This window comes from Chiloscyllium plagiosum, unplaced genomic scaffold (assembly GCF_037043375.1).
Source record: "Chiloscyllium plagiosum isolate Xiang-an unplaced genomic scaffold, Cpla_swu_hap1 HiC_scaffold_10, whole genome shotgun sequence".
In the NCBI taxonomy this organism is placed as follows: domain Eukaryota; kingdom Metazoa; phylum Chordata; class Chondrichthyes; order Orectolobiformes; family Hemiscylliidae; genus Chiloscyllium; species Chiloscyllium plagiosum.
Window position 1 is genome coordinate 67,215,986 of NW_028270148.1, and position 19,530 is coordinate 67,235,515.

Here is a 19,530-nt window from a genome sequence, read left to right on the forward strand (position 1 = left end):
CTGGAATTTTTCCAGACTGTGTAGTAACAAGATTCCATTATCATAAGCCACAGCAAGAAGCAAAAACTAAAGAGAAAGATGAGGGAGTTGAGGTTCAGTTAGCAGACACCCTGTTTGATATAATGGTGCAGGAAAAACCTGAACAGGAAGAGGGTCAGGCAGAAATGTTGAGAGCTAAAAGGCCAATGGACTTAAAACAGAAAGATGAGACAATAAAAGATATATATATAGATACATAGTCAGAAAAGGAATCAGAATGTATTCCTGAGGGTTATTATCTAAAGATAGAACCCTAAGACGAAAATGGAGATCTCAGCAAGTTAGTGCGGAGGAGAATGGGCGGAAGTGCACCAGACTGTGTTGTCGGTAGCATATAGGCAGGATGTTTTATGGGTAGCACATGAGTTACCAGTAAGAGGTCACCTAGGCTTGAGGAAGACTCGGGCTAAAGTATAAAAGCACTTCTATTGACCTGGACTGCACAAGGATGTGGTTAGGTTTTGCCATACATTCATACATGCCAAATGGTACGTAAGCCACAGGCAGTAATAAAACCAGCACCATTGTTGCCAATTCCTGCATTCGAAGAACTTTTCACATGGGTTATGATTGATTTCTGGAGGGAATTCCATTAAGGAGTATTAAAGCAAAAACGTTTGTAGCTTTCTTCACACGGTATGGGCTGCCCAGAGAGATTCAGTCAGACCAAGGGTCTAATTTTATTGCTAGGCTGTTTAAGGAAGTCATGGATTGCTTAGGCATGCAGCTCTTTAAATTAAGTGTGTATCATTCTGAATCCCAGGTAGCTTTGGAAAGGTAGCATCAGACCCTAAAGACCATGTCAAGAGCATACGTTCAGGATTATCTGAATAACTGGGACAAAGGTATTCCATTCATACTATTTGCCATTAGAGACGTCCCAAATGAATCGACTCAGTTTACTCCCTTTGGACATGAAGTGAGAGGGCCTTTGAAATTAATTAAAGGAAAACTGACAGGACCAAAGTCAGAGATCTCACACTTGGATTGTGTATCTGAGGTGAATGAGAAATTAAATCAGGTAGGTTAGTTAGCTAAACAGCACCTGAAGAGGGCATAGCATCAGATGAAGCAGATAGCAGATAAAACTCTGAAATTTGGATGTTTTCCCATGGAGATAATGTATTAGCATTGTCACCAGTAGTAGGAGATCCCTTCAAAGCTAGGTTTAGTGGTCCCTAACAACTTGAGAAAAAGTTGAGTCAGGTAAACTATCTGATAAAGATGCCAGTAGAAAAATACTATATTGGATATGCCATGTGACCATGTTGAAACCTTATTATAATAGAGACAGTAAACTGGAGAAAAAGGTGATAATTCCTGCCCTGCAGGGAGAGGAATCAAATCCAAATGTCGTGGAATTTGATGCACCTCAAAATACATGAAACAATGAGGAAGTCTTTGAAGACTGGGTTAGGTGAGTGAACTATTTGTCTCAGGAGCAAAGAACCCAGTTAAAAGGTTTGTTGCAGCAGTATGAGGACATCCGCAGGAATAAGATGGGGAGGACTACTACTATTGTGCATGAAGTGGAAGTACAGAATGCTGTCCTGATAAAACAATATCCCTACAGACTTAATCCTTTCAAAGCCACACAGGTCCAGAAGGAATTGGATGTGAGGTTCATCGAAGATATCATCGAACTGAATCAGAGTGAGTGGAGTTTGCCTATTGTGTTAGTTTCCAAACTTGATGGGACTCAACAATTTTGTATAGAGTTTCGGAAGGTCAACGCTGTATCAAATCAGACTCTATACCCAATACTAAGATTGGAGGACTGTATAGAGAAAGTTAGACAAGTCAATTGGATCACAAAGTTGGATATACTGAGTGGTTATTGGCAGGTGCCTTTATCAGAGAAAGCAAAATAAATTTCTGCATTTGTAACCCCAAATGGGCTATATCAATTCAGAGTGATGTCTTTTGGAATGAAGAACACCCCAGCCACATTCTGAAGACTCATGAATAGGGTTGTAGCTGGATTAACAAAGTGTTCAGTTTATCTGGATGATATGGTGATCTTTAGCGACTCATGGAAAATCACATGGTACAGTTGGCTGAGCTCTTTGAATGATTATGAGAAACAAACGAGTGATAAACTTAAAGAAAACAGAATGTGTGAAGGCAGAGGTGACATTCTTGGGACATAACATTGGGTCATGGAAGGTTGACCCCAAGCAATGGCCCAAAGAAGATGAAGGCCATCAAGGAATTTCCAAGGAACTCCTCAAAGAAAGGGGTGCTTTGATTTTTGGGACTAAGTTGATTCTACCAGAAGTTTGTTCCAAACTTCAGCAGTGTGATGGCACCGCTAACAGATTTATTAAAGAAGAACACAAAATTTCAGTGGACAGAACAATGTCAAGAGGCATTTGAGCATTTAAAAGCAATATTAATCACTGCACTAGTTTTAGCCTTCAAAGTTGCAATTGATGGTAGTGATATAGGAGTTGGAGCTATACTGCTACAGGAAGATGATGATGAAATTGAATGGCCAATTGGCTACTTTTCATAGAAACTCAACACTCACCAGAGAAAATACTCTACTATTGAGAAAGAATTATTGAGTTTGATACTGGCCTTACAACATTTTAATGGTTATATGAAATTAAGTTGATGTAATTTTTATAAGTGTTTTATTGGAACAGTATAATGTTATAGAGTTGGAGACAGATAATAAGTAGTTAAGAGAAAGGGGAGCTTGGAGTTGTGAATAGTTGTTATTTAATGTTCACTATTAGAGTTAAAAAACGATGTTGTTTTCTTTAAATAGTGGAATTTGGGAGTTCTCTGTCACTCATACTTTAACACATTACAAGGCGAGGCGAGCTTTTCTGGATATTTGGTTTAATTAAGAGAAGGGTTCACTGCCGTGTTGTAACAATACACCTAAAAAGTAATTAATCGGTTAAGAAATATTTTGGGACTTCTTAAAAATGCAATATAAAAGCAAATTCATTCTGTCTTGTACAGTTACTCAGAGCAATACGTCATGACATTAAAAAGAGTGGCTATTGGGGGCTGTGTAGCAACACAATAGATAATGTGTCACTATAAGTACCAAGCTCACTATAACAGATTTTGATCATTATTTTTAAGAGGTGACTAACTGCAATACTTCAGTGTTGGAGACATTCTCTGATGATGATGAAAAATATCAAACATAGTTAAAAGGAAATCACCTAAAAGAACCTCACACCAGCATTATTGACAGGATAGTAGACTGTATAATTTTCAAATTCACTGTTACTTAAGACAAACATTGTTTCCCTGACAACTACCTATTGTTAATTATTGTTAAATTTATAATTACTCATAACTATTTTACTACAGCTTTCAATGCTGGAGTGTTTAACTTCCAAAATGTCAACTCTAACTCAATGCTTCTCACTGTACATCTTTCCACTATTCCCTTGTGAGGACTCATATTCAGTCTGGTCAATTATAATAACATCCTTAATCATTTCTGGGCATTGTTTTGCAGGGATAGTGGGAGAAATTGTATAACATTTTTGTGAGCTTTTTTTTTAAAGATGTTGAAAATCTCCTATGGAATTTCTTACCTCCATTTTGATGGGATGATCTCCTGGTTGCCTCCTACCTTCCAGAACAACAGTGTAGATGAGTCAGAATCATGATGAGAATCAGTGCAAAAACAGGCCAGTCCTTTTTTTTGTTCCTTTCTGCTTATCAAATATAGAGGGTAGCAGTGTTGAGCTTCCATTTGAAGATGATAACCTTTTAAACCCTTCAAATTGAACATTTATAGAATAACCACTGAATGCATATTGTATTTGTGCTTGCACTCTGTTGACTACATTTTCTATTTTAAAGCCCAAATAACCTCCCAGCTTTACAATTAGCATTTTTCTTCCCCAAAAATGGGCATCAGTGATGGATTCTCTGGGGTCTTGCTATCACTTAGAACATAGAACATAGAAAAGTAGAGCACAGAACAGGCCCTTAGGCCCACGATGTTGTGCTGAGAATTAATCCTAATGTAAAATATAGTAACTTAACCTACGCACCCCTCAACTCACTGCTATCCATGTGCATGTCCAGCAGTCACTCAAATGCCCCCAATGACTTCGCTTCCACCACCTCAGCTGGAAATGTATTCCATGCATTCACAACTCTCTGCATAAAGAACCTCCCTCTGATGTCTCCTCTATACCTTCCTCCTAATATCTTCAAACTATAACTTCTCGTACTAGTCAATCCTGCCCGGGTGAAATGTCTCTGGCTATTGGAATCTTATCTATTCCTCTCATTATTTTGTACACCTTGATCAGGTCTCCTCTCTTCCTCCTTCTCTCCAGAGAGAAAAGTCTGAGCTTATTCAACTTTCTTCATAAGACAAGCCCCTTCAGTCCAGGCAGCGTCCTGGTAAGCCTTCTTTGCACCCTCTCCAAAGCATCTGTATCTTTCCTATAGTAGGTCGACCAGAACTGGATACAATATTCCAAATGTGGTCTCACCAGGGACTTGTAGAGCTGCAGCAAAACCTTGCGGCTCTTAAACTCAATCCCCTGTTAATGAAAGCCATATGCTTTCTTAACAACCCTATCCACTTGGGTGGCAACTTTAAGGGATCTATGTACTTGCACACTCAGATCCCTCTGTTCCTCCAGACTGCCAAGAATCCTGTCTTTAATTCTTTATTCAGCATTCGAGTTCGACCTTCCAAAATGCATCATTTAGCATTTATCCAGGTTGAACTCCATCTGCCATTTCTCAGCCCAGCTCTGCATCCTGTCTATGTCACGCTGCAGCCTGCAGTAGTCCTCTAAACTATCGACGACACCTCCAACCTTTGTGTCATCTGCAAATTTACTAACCCACCCCAAACCTCCTCATCCAAGTCATTTATAAAAACTACAAAGAGCAGAGATCCAAGAACAGAGCCCTGAGGGACCCCACTCAACACTGTCTTCCAGGCAGAATGCTTTCCATCTACAACCACTCTCTGCCTTCTGTCAGCCAGCCAATTCTGAATCCAGATAGCCAAATCTCCCTGTATCCCATACTTCCTGATTTTATGAAGCATTTGACTTGATGTAGCATTTTCAAAACTTGCTGAAAGGCATACTTTTATAAGAATGTAAGAATTAGGATCAGGAGGAGGCAGTTCAGCCCCTCAAGCCTACTCTGCCATTCAATGTGATTGTGACTGATCTCATCTCGGCCTCAACTCTAAATTTCTACTCACTCTCCAAGAACCTAATTCCTAATTAAAAATCTGTCTATCTTCTACTTAAGATTTTACAGGCTCCAGGCTTCCATTATACTCCGGGTCAATGAAATTTCACAGATCCACAACCCTTCCAATGAAGTATCCATCCTCATATCTGTTTTAAATCTGCTACCTCTTATCCTAAAACTGCAACCTTTCAATCAAGATTTCCCCACAAGGGGAAACATCTGCTCTGTTCCTATTTTGTAAATCCCCTTTAGCCATCATATACCTCTCAATTAGACGTCCTTTCATTCTTCTAAATTCTATAGAGAACTGCTAAACTGTTCAATCTTCTCTTCATAAGTCAAACCCCTCATTTCTGAAATCAACCTGGTGAACCTCCTCTGAACTGCCTCAAGTGCAACTGCATCCTTCCACAAAGAAGGGGACCAAAACCATTCTCAGTGTGCCAGGTACGGTCTCCCCAGTGCCTTGCACAGTTGCAGCAACACATCCCTACTTTAATAGTCTATTCCTTTAGCAATAAATGCCAAAATTCCATATTACTTTCTTATATTGAAAGTGGTGTCACAAGTAGATAGGATAGTGAAAAAGGCATTTGTTATCTGTTCCTTTATTGGTCAGTGCATTGAGTATAATAATTGGGAGGCCATGTTGCACCTGTACTGGACATTGGTGAGGCCACTTTTGGAATATGTATGCAACTCTGGTCTCCCTGTTGTAGGAAGGATGTTGTAAAACTTGAAAGGATACAGAAAGGATTTACAAAGATGTTGCCAGGGTTGAAGAGTTTGAGCTACAGGGAGAGGCTAAATAGGCTGAGGCTATTTTCCTGGAGTATCAGAGGCTGAGGAGTGACCTTATAAAGGTTTATAAAACCATGAGGGGCATGGATAGGGTAAATAGACCAGGTCTTTTCCTCATGGTGGGTGAGTCTGAAACTGGAGGGTGTAGGTTTAAGGGGAGAGGTTAAAGATTTAAAAATAATCTAAGAGGTCAACTTTTCATGCAAAGAGTGGTGAGTGTATGGAATGAGCTGACAGAGAAAGTTGTGGAAGCTGTACAATTGCAACATTTCAAAGGCATTTGGATGGGTACATGAATAGGAAGGGTTTAGCAAGTTATGGGTGAAATGATGCCAAATAGGACTAGATTTATTTAGGATGGTTGGTCAGCATGGACGAGTTGGACCAAAGGGTCTGTTTCCGTGTTGTACGTCGTTATGACTCCATTACTTGCTGTACATACTTGACTTATTCACAAGGACATCCGAATCCCTCTGAAGTTTTCCATCTTTCAGATAATAAGCTTTTTTTATTCTTCCAACCAAAACAGTTAACCTCACACTTATCTATGTTAAACTCTATCTGTCAAATTTTGATCTATTCACCTAACCTATCCATATCCACTTCTAAATTTTTCATTTCTACAGTGCAACCTTCTTTCCCAATTATTTTTAGTATAGGCTGCAAATTTGCCTATAGTATATTCCATCCCTGCATTCAGGGCATTAATATAATTTATTAGTAGTTGGGGCCCAAGGACCAAACTCAACCACCAATTACATCTTGCCAACCAGAAAAAGATCCATTTATCCCTGAGTCTCTGTTTTCTGTTGGTTAATCAAACCTCTAACCAAACTAATGTATTACTTTTAATCATATATGATATTACCTTATGTATTAACCTTTTGTGCCACACTTTATCAAGAAGTCCAGATATATACAGGATTCCCATTATCCACTTTGCTATTTACATCTTCAAAGAATTCTAGTAAATTAGTCAAACACAATTTACCACTTCAGCATAGATGTAGTTAGTTTGCTTAGTAGATAATGTAGCATTAAGCTAAAAGTGAGAAAGATCGAAATGGTATATAGTAGCTTTCACAAACTAAGAACATCTCAAAATAATTTACAATCAATGAAGTACTTTGAAGTGCGGGCCCCATTGCAATGCAAGAAATGCAACATCCAATTTAGGCACAGCAATCTCCCACAAGCAACAATGTGAGAATGTCCAGATATTCTGCCTCCAGTGGGTGAATGAGGGGTGTACATTGACCAGGACACAAGGAAGACCATCAATGCTCCTCTTTGAAAGAATGCCATGAGATTGTGGGTGGCATCAAACTGAAAGACAGGGTGTCTGGGAATGTAGTGCTCCCTCACTACTTCGCCAAATTGTCAGTCTTGTCTTTGCGCTGCTGTTGGAATGATCACACAACCTTCTAATCTGAGAGGTGCGGTGGCAAAGTCTCTCTGCTTCGAAAGCTAGTGTGCTTCCAATTAAACCTGTTGGACTATAGCCTGGTGTTGTGTGATTTTTAACTTTCTAATCTGAGGTGGGAATGCTGTTACTGAGCCATTATTGACACCTCTATTGTTAGGCAAAAGCTACTTTATTTAACATCAAATAGCTATACGGGTAGAGTATTGATGACAAGATACTCAATCTGTTTATCAAATACAGATTGATTAGAATAGTCACAGACTTAATTTGTAACCACAATTACACAATGATTTGCTTAACGAGGTATTGTGCTGCAGTGACTGACCACAGAATGTAATTATGATCTTAAAACATGCCAAGAAAGGGATCGATGTTAACCATGGTATTTAGTTTACAATGAATAGAAATTTTTGACTTAAGCGGAATTTCATTTGAAGTAGATGTCAAATGATGTGTCCTGAAATATCACTCATCAATAACAGCATTTAGAATCCTTTATTGCTTTTGTTTGCAATGTTTGGAAGAGTCAATGTCATCAGCTTTGCAGAATGCTTTTGTAGTTTGGCAAGAGCTGCTACAGACTCCATTGTATGTACAACACTGTGTGGCAGGTTTGCAGTTCAGGTGACAGGATGAAGAAAAGCAATGCTTGGAGCCATTGTCTTTAAATTATCTTGGTTTTCTCTTTTGCTACATGAGAGTTTCCATAAACTAGTATCAAACATTGCTGTCAGTAACAACTGGAAAGATATAAAGCTACGCAGTTTTAACAGCAGACCAGTTTGTGAGCCTCCACACTGAAAACTATAAAAAGGCTTATTTCACTGTACTTCTGTTTTCTGAAACAATCTCAAGAGGGCAACTAGATTATGTTAACATTTTGCTTTGTTTACCAGTAAACAAGAATGGAAGAAACTTTAGTCATAGTCTCCTTCAATTTTTTTTTACCGTCCCTAATGCTTATTGAAACAGTTTCATAATATAAGTAGGCACAATCCAAGTTCCATGAAAACTGCAAAATGAATAGCTTATGTTGTGTAATTGCCATAATGACTATAAATGCTGGCTGACAAAGTCTGTAACTCCAGCTAATGTTCATTTTATTCACAAAAAAAAACAGAAAGTTGAACCTTCTCATGGTACAAAGGTGCCGGGTTATTACAGGTATCACAGATAGAGCACAACACACATCTCTCTTCTTGGTATAATGGATTTCCCTTACCTTTGACCCACAAAGGCCATTGCAACGTGTTGGTGTGAAAAACACAATATTATTTTCTGTCATCTAAAGAATTAATGTATGAAGAAGTCCATGACAATTTTCTAAAGAAATATGGTAACATAATGTGGTATCATACAACATAGCAGCGCTCTTCAGTTTCCAACATATTTCCTTCTTCTAATCAACACCTCACGTCCATCTCAGCATTGATTTCAATTGACAAAAGAAATGCACAAACATATTTATAGCCACTATATTTCCAACCTATATTTGGACCTTGGAACAACAAATATAGTTGGTGGATTATGCAACAAGCAATAAAACTGTTGAACCATTGTTCCATTCAATCAGTGATTATTCTTGGCTGAAAGGTGACCAGTCACACACTTTCACCAGGCCATGTCGTTTACTGATTAATTGCACACTGCAAACAGTCCAAGAAACCTCTCACTCCACCTGTCTGGCCAGTGGCCACATGTGTACCTAGATAATTCTCAAAGTAATCTACAGGCAACAGTAGGTCTACAGGAGTCAGAAAGGTTTTTAGAACCATTTAAAAATTGAAACATGTTTCCCTGGCCAGATGCAAAGCTAATGCATCACTAACTCACAGTTATTAGATAGGAGGGGCCCTAGAATGTACAAGAGCAGCCTCACTTAAGGGTGATTCAGCCCTGTAAAGGCTGTGGAACTTTCTTATCTTGACCCCATGATAAATGAAATTCAATAGATTAACATCAATCAAACATTAACTCTTTCCGTGCTAACTTCTGTTGATGCACTATTCTCATACGTTATGCTACGTAATGAAACAATAATGTAGGAATTCAAGCTTTCTTATAATGGTCTGTTTGGTGATAGTAATAAAAAAAAATGATTTGGCCATGCTGTATGATACCTGGGGTGCTTGTATCCATGTATACTAAGTTAAAAGTGCTCTGTCAGAATGCATATAGCATATTCAACAAGGCAGATGATTTGAAGGTACAAATTAAGGTAAATTAGTATGACTTAACTGCCACTATAAAATCATGATTACTGTGTGACCAAGACAGGGGACTAAATATTCAAGAATACTTGGTAGGATTGGCAAACCGGAAAAGAAGATGTTGTAGCATTTGTAATAAGGGTTGAGGTCAGAACAATTGTAAGACAAGAACCTAAATTGAAGGATCTCAGGAAAAGCAAGAAACAGGAAACCTTAGTGGGGGTTATTAATGAGCCATCAAACCATAGTGGGCCTGGTGGGCACGGTATAAATCAAGCATGTAGAGGTGCATGTCACATGTGTAAATACAGTAATAATGGGTGTTTTCAATTTACATATAGACCTAGTAAAGTTAACCAGAACTAATGCTGTGGAGAATTAATTCCTGGTGTGTGTACAAGATGGATTTCTGGAGTAGTACATTAAAGAACCAACAAGAGATTGGGTTGTTTTGATTTTGTATTGTATAATGAGAAAGGGCTAATTAATAACATTAGTTTAAAAGAATTTTTGGGAAATACTGACCACAGTATCATAAAATTTTACATTAGGTTTGAAAGTGATATTGTTATTCTGAACTAGAATCTTACATCTGAACAAAGGAAATTATGGAGGTGTGTTTTGGGGGCGGGGGGGGGTGAGTTGGTTATGATGAATATGAATAGACTTGACAATAGATGGGCAATGATTTGTATTTAAAAGCGCATTACATGATCTGTAACAAATACATCTGTCTAAAGAAAGAAAACTTCAACAGGAAAGATGAATCAATCACGTCTCACAAAAAAGTTAAAGATTGCATTAGATCAAAAGGAGTGGCTGTAAAGGTTGCCAGAAAATGTGCTAAGCATAAGGAGTGGGAGCAATTTAGAATCCAGCAAAGGATGACCATGAAACCGATAAAGAGAGATAAAAGCTAAGACAGACATAAGGTAAAACTGTAAAAGCTTATTTAACGCTACGTGAAGAAAAGATGACCAAGGACGAATGTGGGTCAATTGCAGGTGAGGACAAAAGAATTTATAATGGAAAACAGGGAACTAATGGAAAACTAAACAAATACATTGTGCCTCCTTCATGCAGGAAGATACAAAAAATCTCCCAGAAATATTAAGGAATTAAGGGATTGAAATAAATTAATATTTTTAAGGAGATGTGAATTGAAAAATCAACTGGATTGAAGGTTAATAAATCTGGACCAAATAAGTTTCATCTAAGACCAGATGAACTGCAGTCAAAAATGTTGAAGGAGGAGGCTATGAACATAATGGATACATTAGTGGCTATCAGGTGAGGTGCCCAAGGAGTTGAGGGTGGCTAATGTCGTGCCTTTACTTAATAAAGGCTAAAAGGAGAAGTCTGGAAACTATCGACTTGTGAGATTGACGGCAAGTTGTCTGAAAGGATTCTGAGAGATAGGATTTACATGCGTTTGGAGAGGCAAGGACTGATTAGGATAGTCAGTATGACTTTGTGCATGGGAAGTCATGTCTGTGACGATGCTGCTCCTTTAACAAGGTTATGTTGCCTTTAGCTTTTTTTTTGTCAGAGAAGTTGTAAAAGTAGCAATTCTGAAAAGTCTAGTTTTGAAGCGTTTTAGGGCCAGTTTAATTATAGCTAACAGATACTGCCTCTGGAAAAAGGTTTTCAAGTTTTAAAAAAGACACTTGCACAATGAAAGGGAAATGGCCAGTTCTTCCAGCTCAGCTTTTCTCTGGTTTGGTTTGATTTGGTTTCGTTTCAGCTGTCCAGCTGTTCACTGAAAGCAGTCAGTCAGTTTTGAGGCTGTTAGTCCAAGAAACAGCTCCAGGGAAGAAGGTGTTCTGTGCTGAATCTCTCTGCCATCTTTCTCTCTCCTGTCAGAACCTGAGTCTGGTTTTTCTTTTTTGGCAAAGGGTGTTTATGGAGATTGTAGCAAGTATTTGGAACAGCATCATCAAGTTGGGGTATTCTGTTGGGTTTTCAGGTAAGTTAAGTTATTCTATTTTCTGTTCTCTTTTGTTTGTGTTTCATTTAGTAATCTTGAAATAAATTCTGTTTTTTTCAAACTAAACGGCATGTGCCTTGTTGGTCTAGGGGCATGATTCTCGCTTAGGGTCTTCTACTCCGCAGACCAGCGACAGATCCCTGTTTCAAATCCCTGCCGAGCCCACATTTCTTAACTTGACTTGTGCAAGAATGCCCGTCTAATTTTAGAGGACGGCACAGTGGCTCAGTGGTTAGCACTGCTGCCTCACAACGCCATGGTCCCAGGTTTGATTCCAGCCTTGGGAGACTGTCTGTGTGGAGTTTGCACATTCTCCTCATGTCTGCGTGGGTTCCCTCCGGGTGCTCCAATTTCCTCCCACAGTCCAAAGATGTGCAGGTCAGGTGAATTGGCCATGTTAAATTGCCCATAGTGTTAGGTGCATTAGTCAAAGGGAAATGGGTCTGGGTGGGATACTCTTTGGAGGGTCGGTGTGGACTGGTTGGGCCGAAGGGCCTGTTTCCACACTGTAGGGAATCTAATCTAATCTAAGTGGTTTGATCAGCTGCATCACTCCTGGAATAGCCACTGTATACCTGCTCAAAACAACTAGCAAAGTTAGGGTCCAGGCTACTTTTTTGAAATGTTTTGAGGGGTTCTGGCCTGCTTCATAACATGTCTCACAAATTTGATTGAGTTTGTTTGAGGACCTAACCATAAAGGCTGATGAGGGCAGAGCAGTAGACTTTAATAAAGCCTTTGACAAAGTTCTGCATGGCAGACTATTGAGTAAAGTGTTTAAAAAGGTGTTTAGTATGCTTGTCTTCATTGCTCAGACCATTGAGTACAGGAAATGGGCCAACATGTTGAGGTTATACAGGACAGTGGTGAGGCCACTTTTCAAGTGCTATGTACAGTTCTGGTCACTTTGCTATAGGAAGGATATTATTAAATTGGAGGGAGGGTTCAGAAAAGATTTACCAGGTTGCTGCAGGGACTGGAGGGTTTGAGTTATAAGGAGAGGTTGGATAGGCTGGTACTTTCTTCACTGGAGCATTGGAGGGTGAGGGATGATCTTATAAAATCGTGAAGGGCATAGATAAAGTGAATAGCAAAGACCTTTATCTGGAGTGTGTAGGGGCATATTTTAAAGGTGAAAGGAGAATGTTTTAAAAAGAAAATGAGGTGCAACTTTTTTTATACAGAGAATGGTATGTGTGTAAAAGAAAAAGGTTCGAGGGATATGGCCAAATGCAGGCAAGTGAGACTAGTTTAGTTGAGAAATGTGGTCAGTATGACTGAGTTGAACCAAAGGGTCTGTTTCCATGCTGTATCACTCTATGGCATGAAATTGCAAAGAGAACCCCAGTGTTTAAGAAGGGAGAGAAAGTGAAGAACTATATACCTCAGATAAAAATCTCATATAACTGGAAAATCCTATCTCGGTACTGTTAAAAGGATCAATTCCTACCCTTTAGTCATCGGATAAAAATGCACGCTGTATTTGTAATTGCAGATCTTTCTATTGGCTGTCTTACAGTGAAAGTTGCATAGGCAGATGATCATGGCAGCAGATTGCTATGCAGCAAATGGCACTGCTCTCTTCATGACTTATTGGAGAAGCACATTCTTACCAAAGATCTCATGTGATCTGGATTGCCCTCATAACCTATGTGTCAGGATCACAAAAGACACAGAAGACCCATAATTGTGGCTTAATGTTTCATTTACTCCATCTGCTTCTCTCTTGTTTCTTCATCATTATAATGTTCAAGGATATTGTCTTAATGGCTCTGGAGAAACTTTCTTTTTGCAGACCGCAGAGAGGTCATAACCTCCCAGTCACTTCACACACCTGAAGCTGTCAACAGGATGCCCAGGTTTCAGAGGATAGAATTTCCAGAGAGCCTCAGCCCAACTGCAGATAATACCAGTAAAAGAAGAACTTCAAATTGAGAAACCCTTCACTGCAGTCTTTCTCAGTTAACCCTGATATTGCTAAGTCTTATACGTTGCACGCTAACTGAGTCCAAATAAAGATGCAGTGTCATTTGTTCCTAAATATTTAAATAAGACCATTTGTATTTTTGCCCGTTGGATCACAGGATAAGGAATAGCTGAGCCTTTGAGATAATGTTTGGAGTTCCATATGATATGTACAGATTAAGTAATTGTCCCAATTTTATTTGCATCATTTGTTGTGTTTCTTCTCTGCTTCCTTCCAATAATAAAAGCTCACACATGTGGAGTTAAACCGTTTTTAATTTGAAAAATGAAAGAGAAAATAGGGCATTTATAATTCAGAAATTACCGAGGTTAAAATTGGGTAATCAAAGGAAAGCATGTCTGATGTGATTTCAGTGTTCTTACCCTTTATAAATGTGTGGATAAGAAACTGGATATGGATGTTTTGGTATTGAAAACTCTAACTGACATTTATTAGTTATTATATACAAGAATAACATTCACAAGCACATTCTGGGCCTATATTCAGTGATTAATTTACACAAAGCAACACGCTTCCAGTATGTCATGTTTTAAGGGATCTAGTTCAGAAGGATTATGAGATTTTTCCTTTAGGTCACATGATATAATGCTGTGATGATATCACAAGCATATCTTATAAAGAGATGCTGAGATACCAACTGTGAGGTATAACACAACATTCCCCTTTTGCCAAAGATGAAAAATTAGTCCAAAGAATATTCATGGCAGATAGTGCCAATTTGATAATTGTACAAACATGTGAAACAGAATTTACAAGATTAATATTTCAAACTTCAGAGTTTGACACCTTCTCCTGTTCCGGTGAGGTACATTATTCACTGTTGCATTCGTTTGACAACGTGATTGTCCTGCTGCTGGTTTCTGTCATTCAAAATCATCGCACAATCATTGCTGGACTGTGCTTGCTCATTTTCTTTGTACACGATTCGTGTACTGCACATCGGTCTGAACTGGTTTCTGCTTCTTCACAAAACAGTACTGTGAACGTCATGACCTAGTATAATCCGGATGAGCTATCTATTTTAGAGATCATTCTGGTATCCAAGTATTTGTTTTTGCATGTGTACTTCACAATATCTGCCCAGTACATAGTTTTGTAGTTAACTCATGCTTCTCTTACATGCTCCTAGGCATTTGAAAGAGAATGTTCTATGTCTCCAAATATTTAGACAATTGGTTGCTGGGTCAGCTCATTCACATTTGCCTTCTAAGTGTGAGTTGTACTGGGGATGGTAATCCCTTTAATGGTATTGCATGAAAATATAATGGTGCAATGTCAACATTTTACTTTGTTTCTTGACACCTAATGATATTGATGAGTCATGCATTCTGCTAGATGACCCAATACAAGTCTATGTTTTGCAATGGTCTCTTGTAGGCCTGTACCATGAAGTTCATGTCTTTCAGGATATATCATGGTAATATTTTAGCACTAGCTGTGTCTTGGTCTGAGGTCTGGCTTAGCCTTTGGAGCCAGATTTCATGCTGGACAGGCTTTAGGTGTATACAATAAATTATATCTGCAGATGTTGTTAGTGTCATGCACTTTGCTGACCATAGCAATAGTTTAATAGCAATAGTGTGTAATTGATATTGACCTGCAATTATGGGTTCATATTTGTATCCATCCTCAAGTAATACTGCTTATGGTAAGGCCATTTTCCTGCCTAAAAAAACTTCCCTCAAGTTTTAAATTAGTGTAGAGCTGATGACTAATTCAATGAGTCACTCTGTGGAAAAGTCACAGCCTTTGTTGTGACATTGTCAATTAAATTCATCAATAGAGTCTTGAAGTAACATGAAATGAAGTTTGTTAATCCTGAAGACAATTCTTGTTTTGAACTGGTCATTGGAAGCTTTCCAGATCTTTTCTAGATTTCCAATTATCCATGTAAAGACTAGATGTGTTAATTATCCAAAATTTGTCCATGTCAATGACAAGTAAGATTTTTAGAACTCTTTTCTTGGGACCATATATTGTTTGGTCTATAACAGAGAACTGCTTATGTTGTCTGAATAGTTGTAATTCAGAAAAGCTGTCACCAGATGCTGCTCAATACTTAATTAAATCTCTCACTTCTCTTTGTGGGCTTTTATTTTGTTTGAGGTAGAGTTCATTGCAATTGTTTTCTATTTTCACTGACTTTGCTTCTATTTCCCTTTTTTTAAACTTCTAACTCCCTTTATTTTCCCTGTTTCTGCTGTTTTAAGAATTGCAAGCTTGTGGTGTAAGAAATTAAGGCTTATAGTAGCAAGTTTCTGCCTGAAGGTGGTATTTGTACCAAATATGTGGTGATATGGGATGTGGCCATTCTATTATTTTGTGCCAATTTAGAGAATAACAGAGTTGGCCAATGTCGTTTTACAGGTATGACCTCTTAATATAGAAAACTGCTTTATTAGTGTTTTAAGGATGCAATTTCTTTTTTGATGGTGTGCTTTCAGGACAATTTAATTTTGTTTAGATTAGATCAGTCTCTTGTGTTTACTTTGTTTTAAGTGGGGCAGATATGCTCACTATCTTTCTGAAGAAATCAGTAGCCTATAGCTTGATTGTAATGTAAATTTAGTATTTTTGTTTTTAAGTAAAGCACTCTTTGAATTTTCCTTATTTGAAAAAAACTTAACATATTTGAATCAAAGAGAGTTAGCTCTATCTTCTTTGTTGTCTTCAGATCTCTTCCATTTTCTGTACTTCCATGTATGATGTCCAAAGCTGTTTGGTCTTCAATTAGTTTTACAAATATCTGACACCAAGGCATAGGCTTTCTGTATAGATGGTCACCACTGCTGACCATGGATAGAATTTGCCTCCAACAGGGTGTTTTTAGCTGATGTATAAATGCTTATGTTATCTCCTGTAACATTAGAAATTGTGGTATTGAAGAATTCAAGGGATATTCATTGCACCTAGTTATTATATACAAACAATATATTTACATGATTTGGAGATGTCGATGTTGGACTGGGGCATACAAAGTTAAAAATCACACAACACCAGATTATAGTCCAACAGGTTTAATTGGAAGCACACTAGCTTTCAGTGCGACGCTCCTGATGAAGGTGTTGTGTGATATTTAACAATATATTTACAGGCATACTTGCCCATGCTGACATTATTGCAATAAGCTGTGAAGAAAAGATTGCTTCCAGTAGCATGCCATGCTTCATGGGATCCCAGTTCAGATGGAGAATGAAATCTTTTTACCTACAGATCACATGCTGGTGCAGTGATGCTGTCATGAGATTCTGCTTAAAGATATATTCATAAACTGTGAGATATAACACAACACCTCCTGTCTCAAAATTCAGCTCAGCAACATCAATGATTTCTGTCCTGAAAGACCTTGCAAAGCTGAAAAATTGGGAACAGTGGACAGCACCAACCACTGTTTGACATAACTTTGAGAGTGATAGCATGGTCAATCCATTTTTTAAAATTCAATTTTGGGACTTGGGCATCGCTGACTAGCCAACATTGATAGCCCATACCTATTTGCCCTTGAGAAAGTGGTGGTGAGCTGCCTTCTTAAACCTCTGCAGTCCACCTTTGTGGATTGACCCACAATGCCATTAGGAAAGGAATTCTAGGATTTTGACCCAATGACTGTGAAGAAATGGCAGTATATTTCCAAGTCAGGGTGGTGAGTGGCTTGGAGGGGAACTTGCAGGTGGTGGTCTTCCCAAGTACTTGCTGCCTTGTCCTTCTAGATGGAGGTGGTTGTGTTTTTGGAAGGTGCTGTGTAAGGATCTTTGGTGAATTTCTGCAGTACATCTTGCGGATCGCACACACTGCTGCTACTGAGCGCAGGTAGTGGAGGGACGGAATGTTTATAGGTGTGGTGCCAATCAAGCGGGTTGCTTTGTCCTAGATGGTGTCAAGGTTCTTAACCTTGGAGCTGCACCCATCCAGGCAAGTGGGGAATATTCCATCACACTCCTGACTTGTGCCTTGTAGATAGGCTTTGGGCTGTCAGGAGGTGAGTTACTCATTGCAGTACCATAGTCTCTGACCTGCTCTTGTAGCGACTGTGTTTCTGTGGCGAGTCGAGTTGAGTTTCTGGTCAATGGTAACCTCAAGGATGTTGACAGTGGGGGATTCAGGGATGGTAATACCGCTGAATGTCAAGGGACAGTGGTTAGAATGTCTCTTATTGGTGATGATCCTTGTCTGACGTTTGTGTGGCACAAATGTTTCTTGCCACTTGTCAGCCCAGGCCTGGATATTGTCCAGATTTTGTTGCATTTGAGCACGGACTGTTTCAATATCTGAGGAGTTGCGAATGGTGCTGAACACTGTGCAGTCATCAGCGAACATGCCCACTTCTGACTTTATGACAGAGGGAACGTTACTGATGAAGCAACTGAAGATTGTTGGGCCTAGGACACTACCCTGAGGAACTCCTACAGAGATGTCCTGGAGCTGAGATAACTGACCCTCCACAATCACAGCCATCTTCGTTTGTACCAGGTATGGATCTAACTAAAGGAATGTTTGCCCCCAGATACCCATTAATTCCAGTTTCGCCAGGGCTCCTTGATGCCGCACTTGGTCAAATGCGGCCTTGATGTCAAGGGTTGTCACTCTCATCTCACCTCTGGAATTCAGCTCTTTTCTCCATGTTTGAACCAAGCCTATAATGAGATCAGGAGCTGAGTGACCCTGGTGAAACCCAAACTGGGAATCACTGAGCAGATAATCACTTTAGTGATGATTGAGAGGCGACGGATTGGGTGGTAACTGGCCGGGTTGGATTTGTCCTGCGTTTTGTGTACAGGACATACCTGGGCAGTTTTCCACATTGTTGGATAGATGCCAGTGTTGTAACTATACTGGAAGAGTTTGGCTAGGGAAGGAGTAAGTTCTGGAGCACACGTCTTCAGTAGTATTGCTGGAATGTTATCAGGGCTCATTGCCTTTGCAATATCCAGTGCCTCCAGCCATTTCTTGATATCACGTGGAGTGAATTTGCTGGAGACTGGTATCTGTGATGCTGGGGACCAGTGGACGAGACTGAGATGGATTATCCACTCGGCACTTCTGACTGAAGATTGTTGAAAATGCATCAGCCTTATCTTTTGTGCTGATATGCTGGGTTCCTCCATCACTGAGGATGGGGATATTTTTTGGAGCCTTCTCCTCCAGTGAGTTGTTTAATTGTCCACCACCATTCACAACTAGATGTGGAAGGACTTCAGAGCTTAGATCTGATCCATTGTGGGATCACTTAGCTCTGTCTATTATTTGCTATTTATACCGTTTGGCATGCAAGTGGTCCTGTTTGGTAGCTCCACCAGGTTGACACCTCATTTTCAGGTATGTATGATGCTGCTCCTGGCATGCTCTCCTGCACTTTCCATTGAACCAGGGGTTGATCTCCTGGCTTGATAGTAATGTTTGAGTGGGGGCTATACCAGGCTATGAGGTTACAGATTGTGCTGGAGTACAGTTCTGCTACTGTTGATGGCCCACAGCACCTCATGGATGCCCAGTCTTGAACTGCTAGATCGGCTCGAAGTCTGTCCCATTCAGCACAGTAATACTGCCATACAACATGATGAAGGTTGTTCTCAATGTGAAAGCGGGACATCGGCTCCACAAGGGCAGTGTGGTGGTCACATTTACCTAAACTGTCATGAACAGATGCCTCTGCAGCCTACACATTAGTAAGGTATGCTTTTTCCTCTTGTTGGTTCCTTCACCACCTGCCACAGACCCAGCCTAGCAGTTACATCCTTTAGGATCTGACCAGTTCAATCAGTAATGCTGCTGCTGAGCCACTCTTGGAGGTGGACATTGAAATCCCCCACCCAGAGTACATTTTGCACCCTTGCCACCCTCAGTGCTTCTTCCAAATGTTGCTAAACATAGAGGAGTA

At 39.5% G+C, this 19,530-nt stretch overlaps 1 long non-coding RNA gene across 3 annotated transcripts in view; it reads right to left on the minus strand.

Moving 5' to 3' along the window:
- Positions 1-8,837, minus strand: part of LOC148148975 (uncharacterized) — a 128,844-nt gene extending 120,007 nt beyond the window's left edge. For all 3 annotated transcript variants that reach the window (XR_015758301.1, XR_015758303.1, XR_015758302.1), the window contains exon 1: positions 8,691-8,837. This is a non-coding gene — a long non-coding RNA (uncharacterized LOC148148975). The remainder of the gene's footprint in view (positions 1-8,690) is intronic.
- Positions 8,838-19,530: the final 10,693 nt, after the last annotated feature.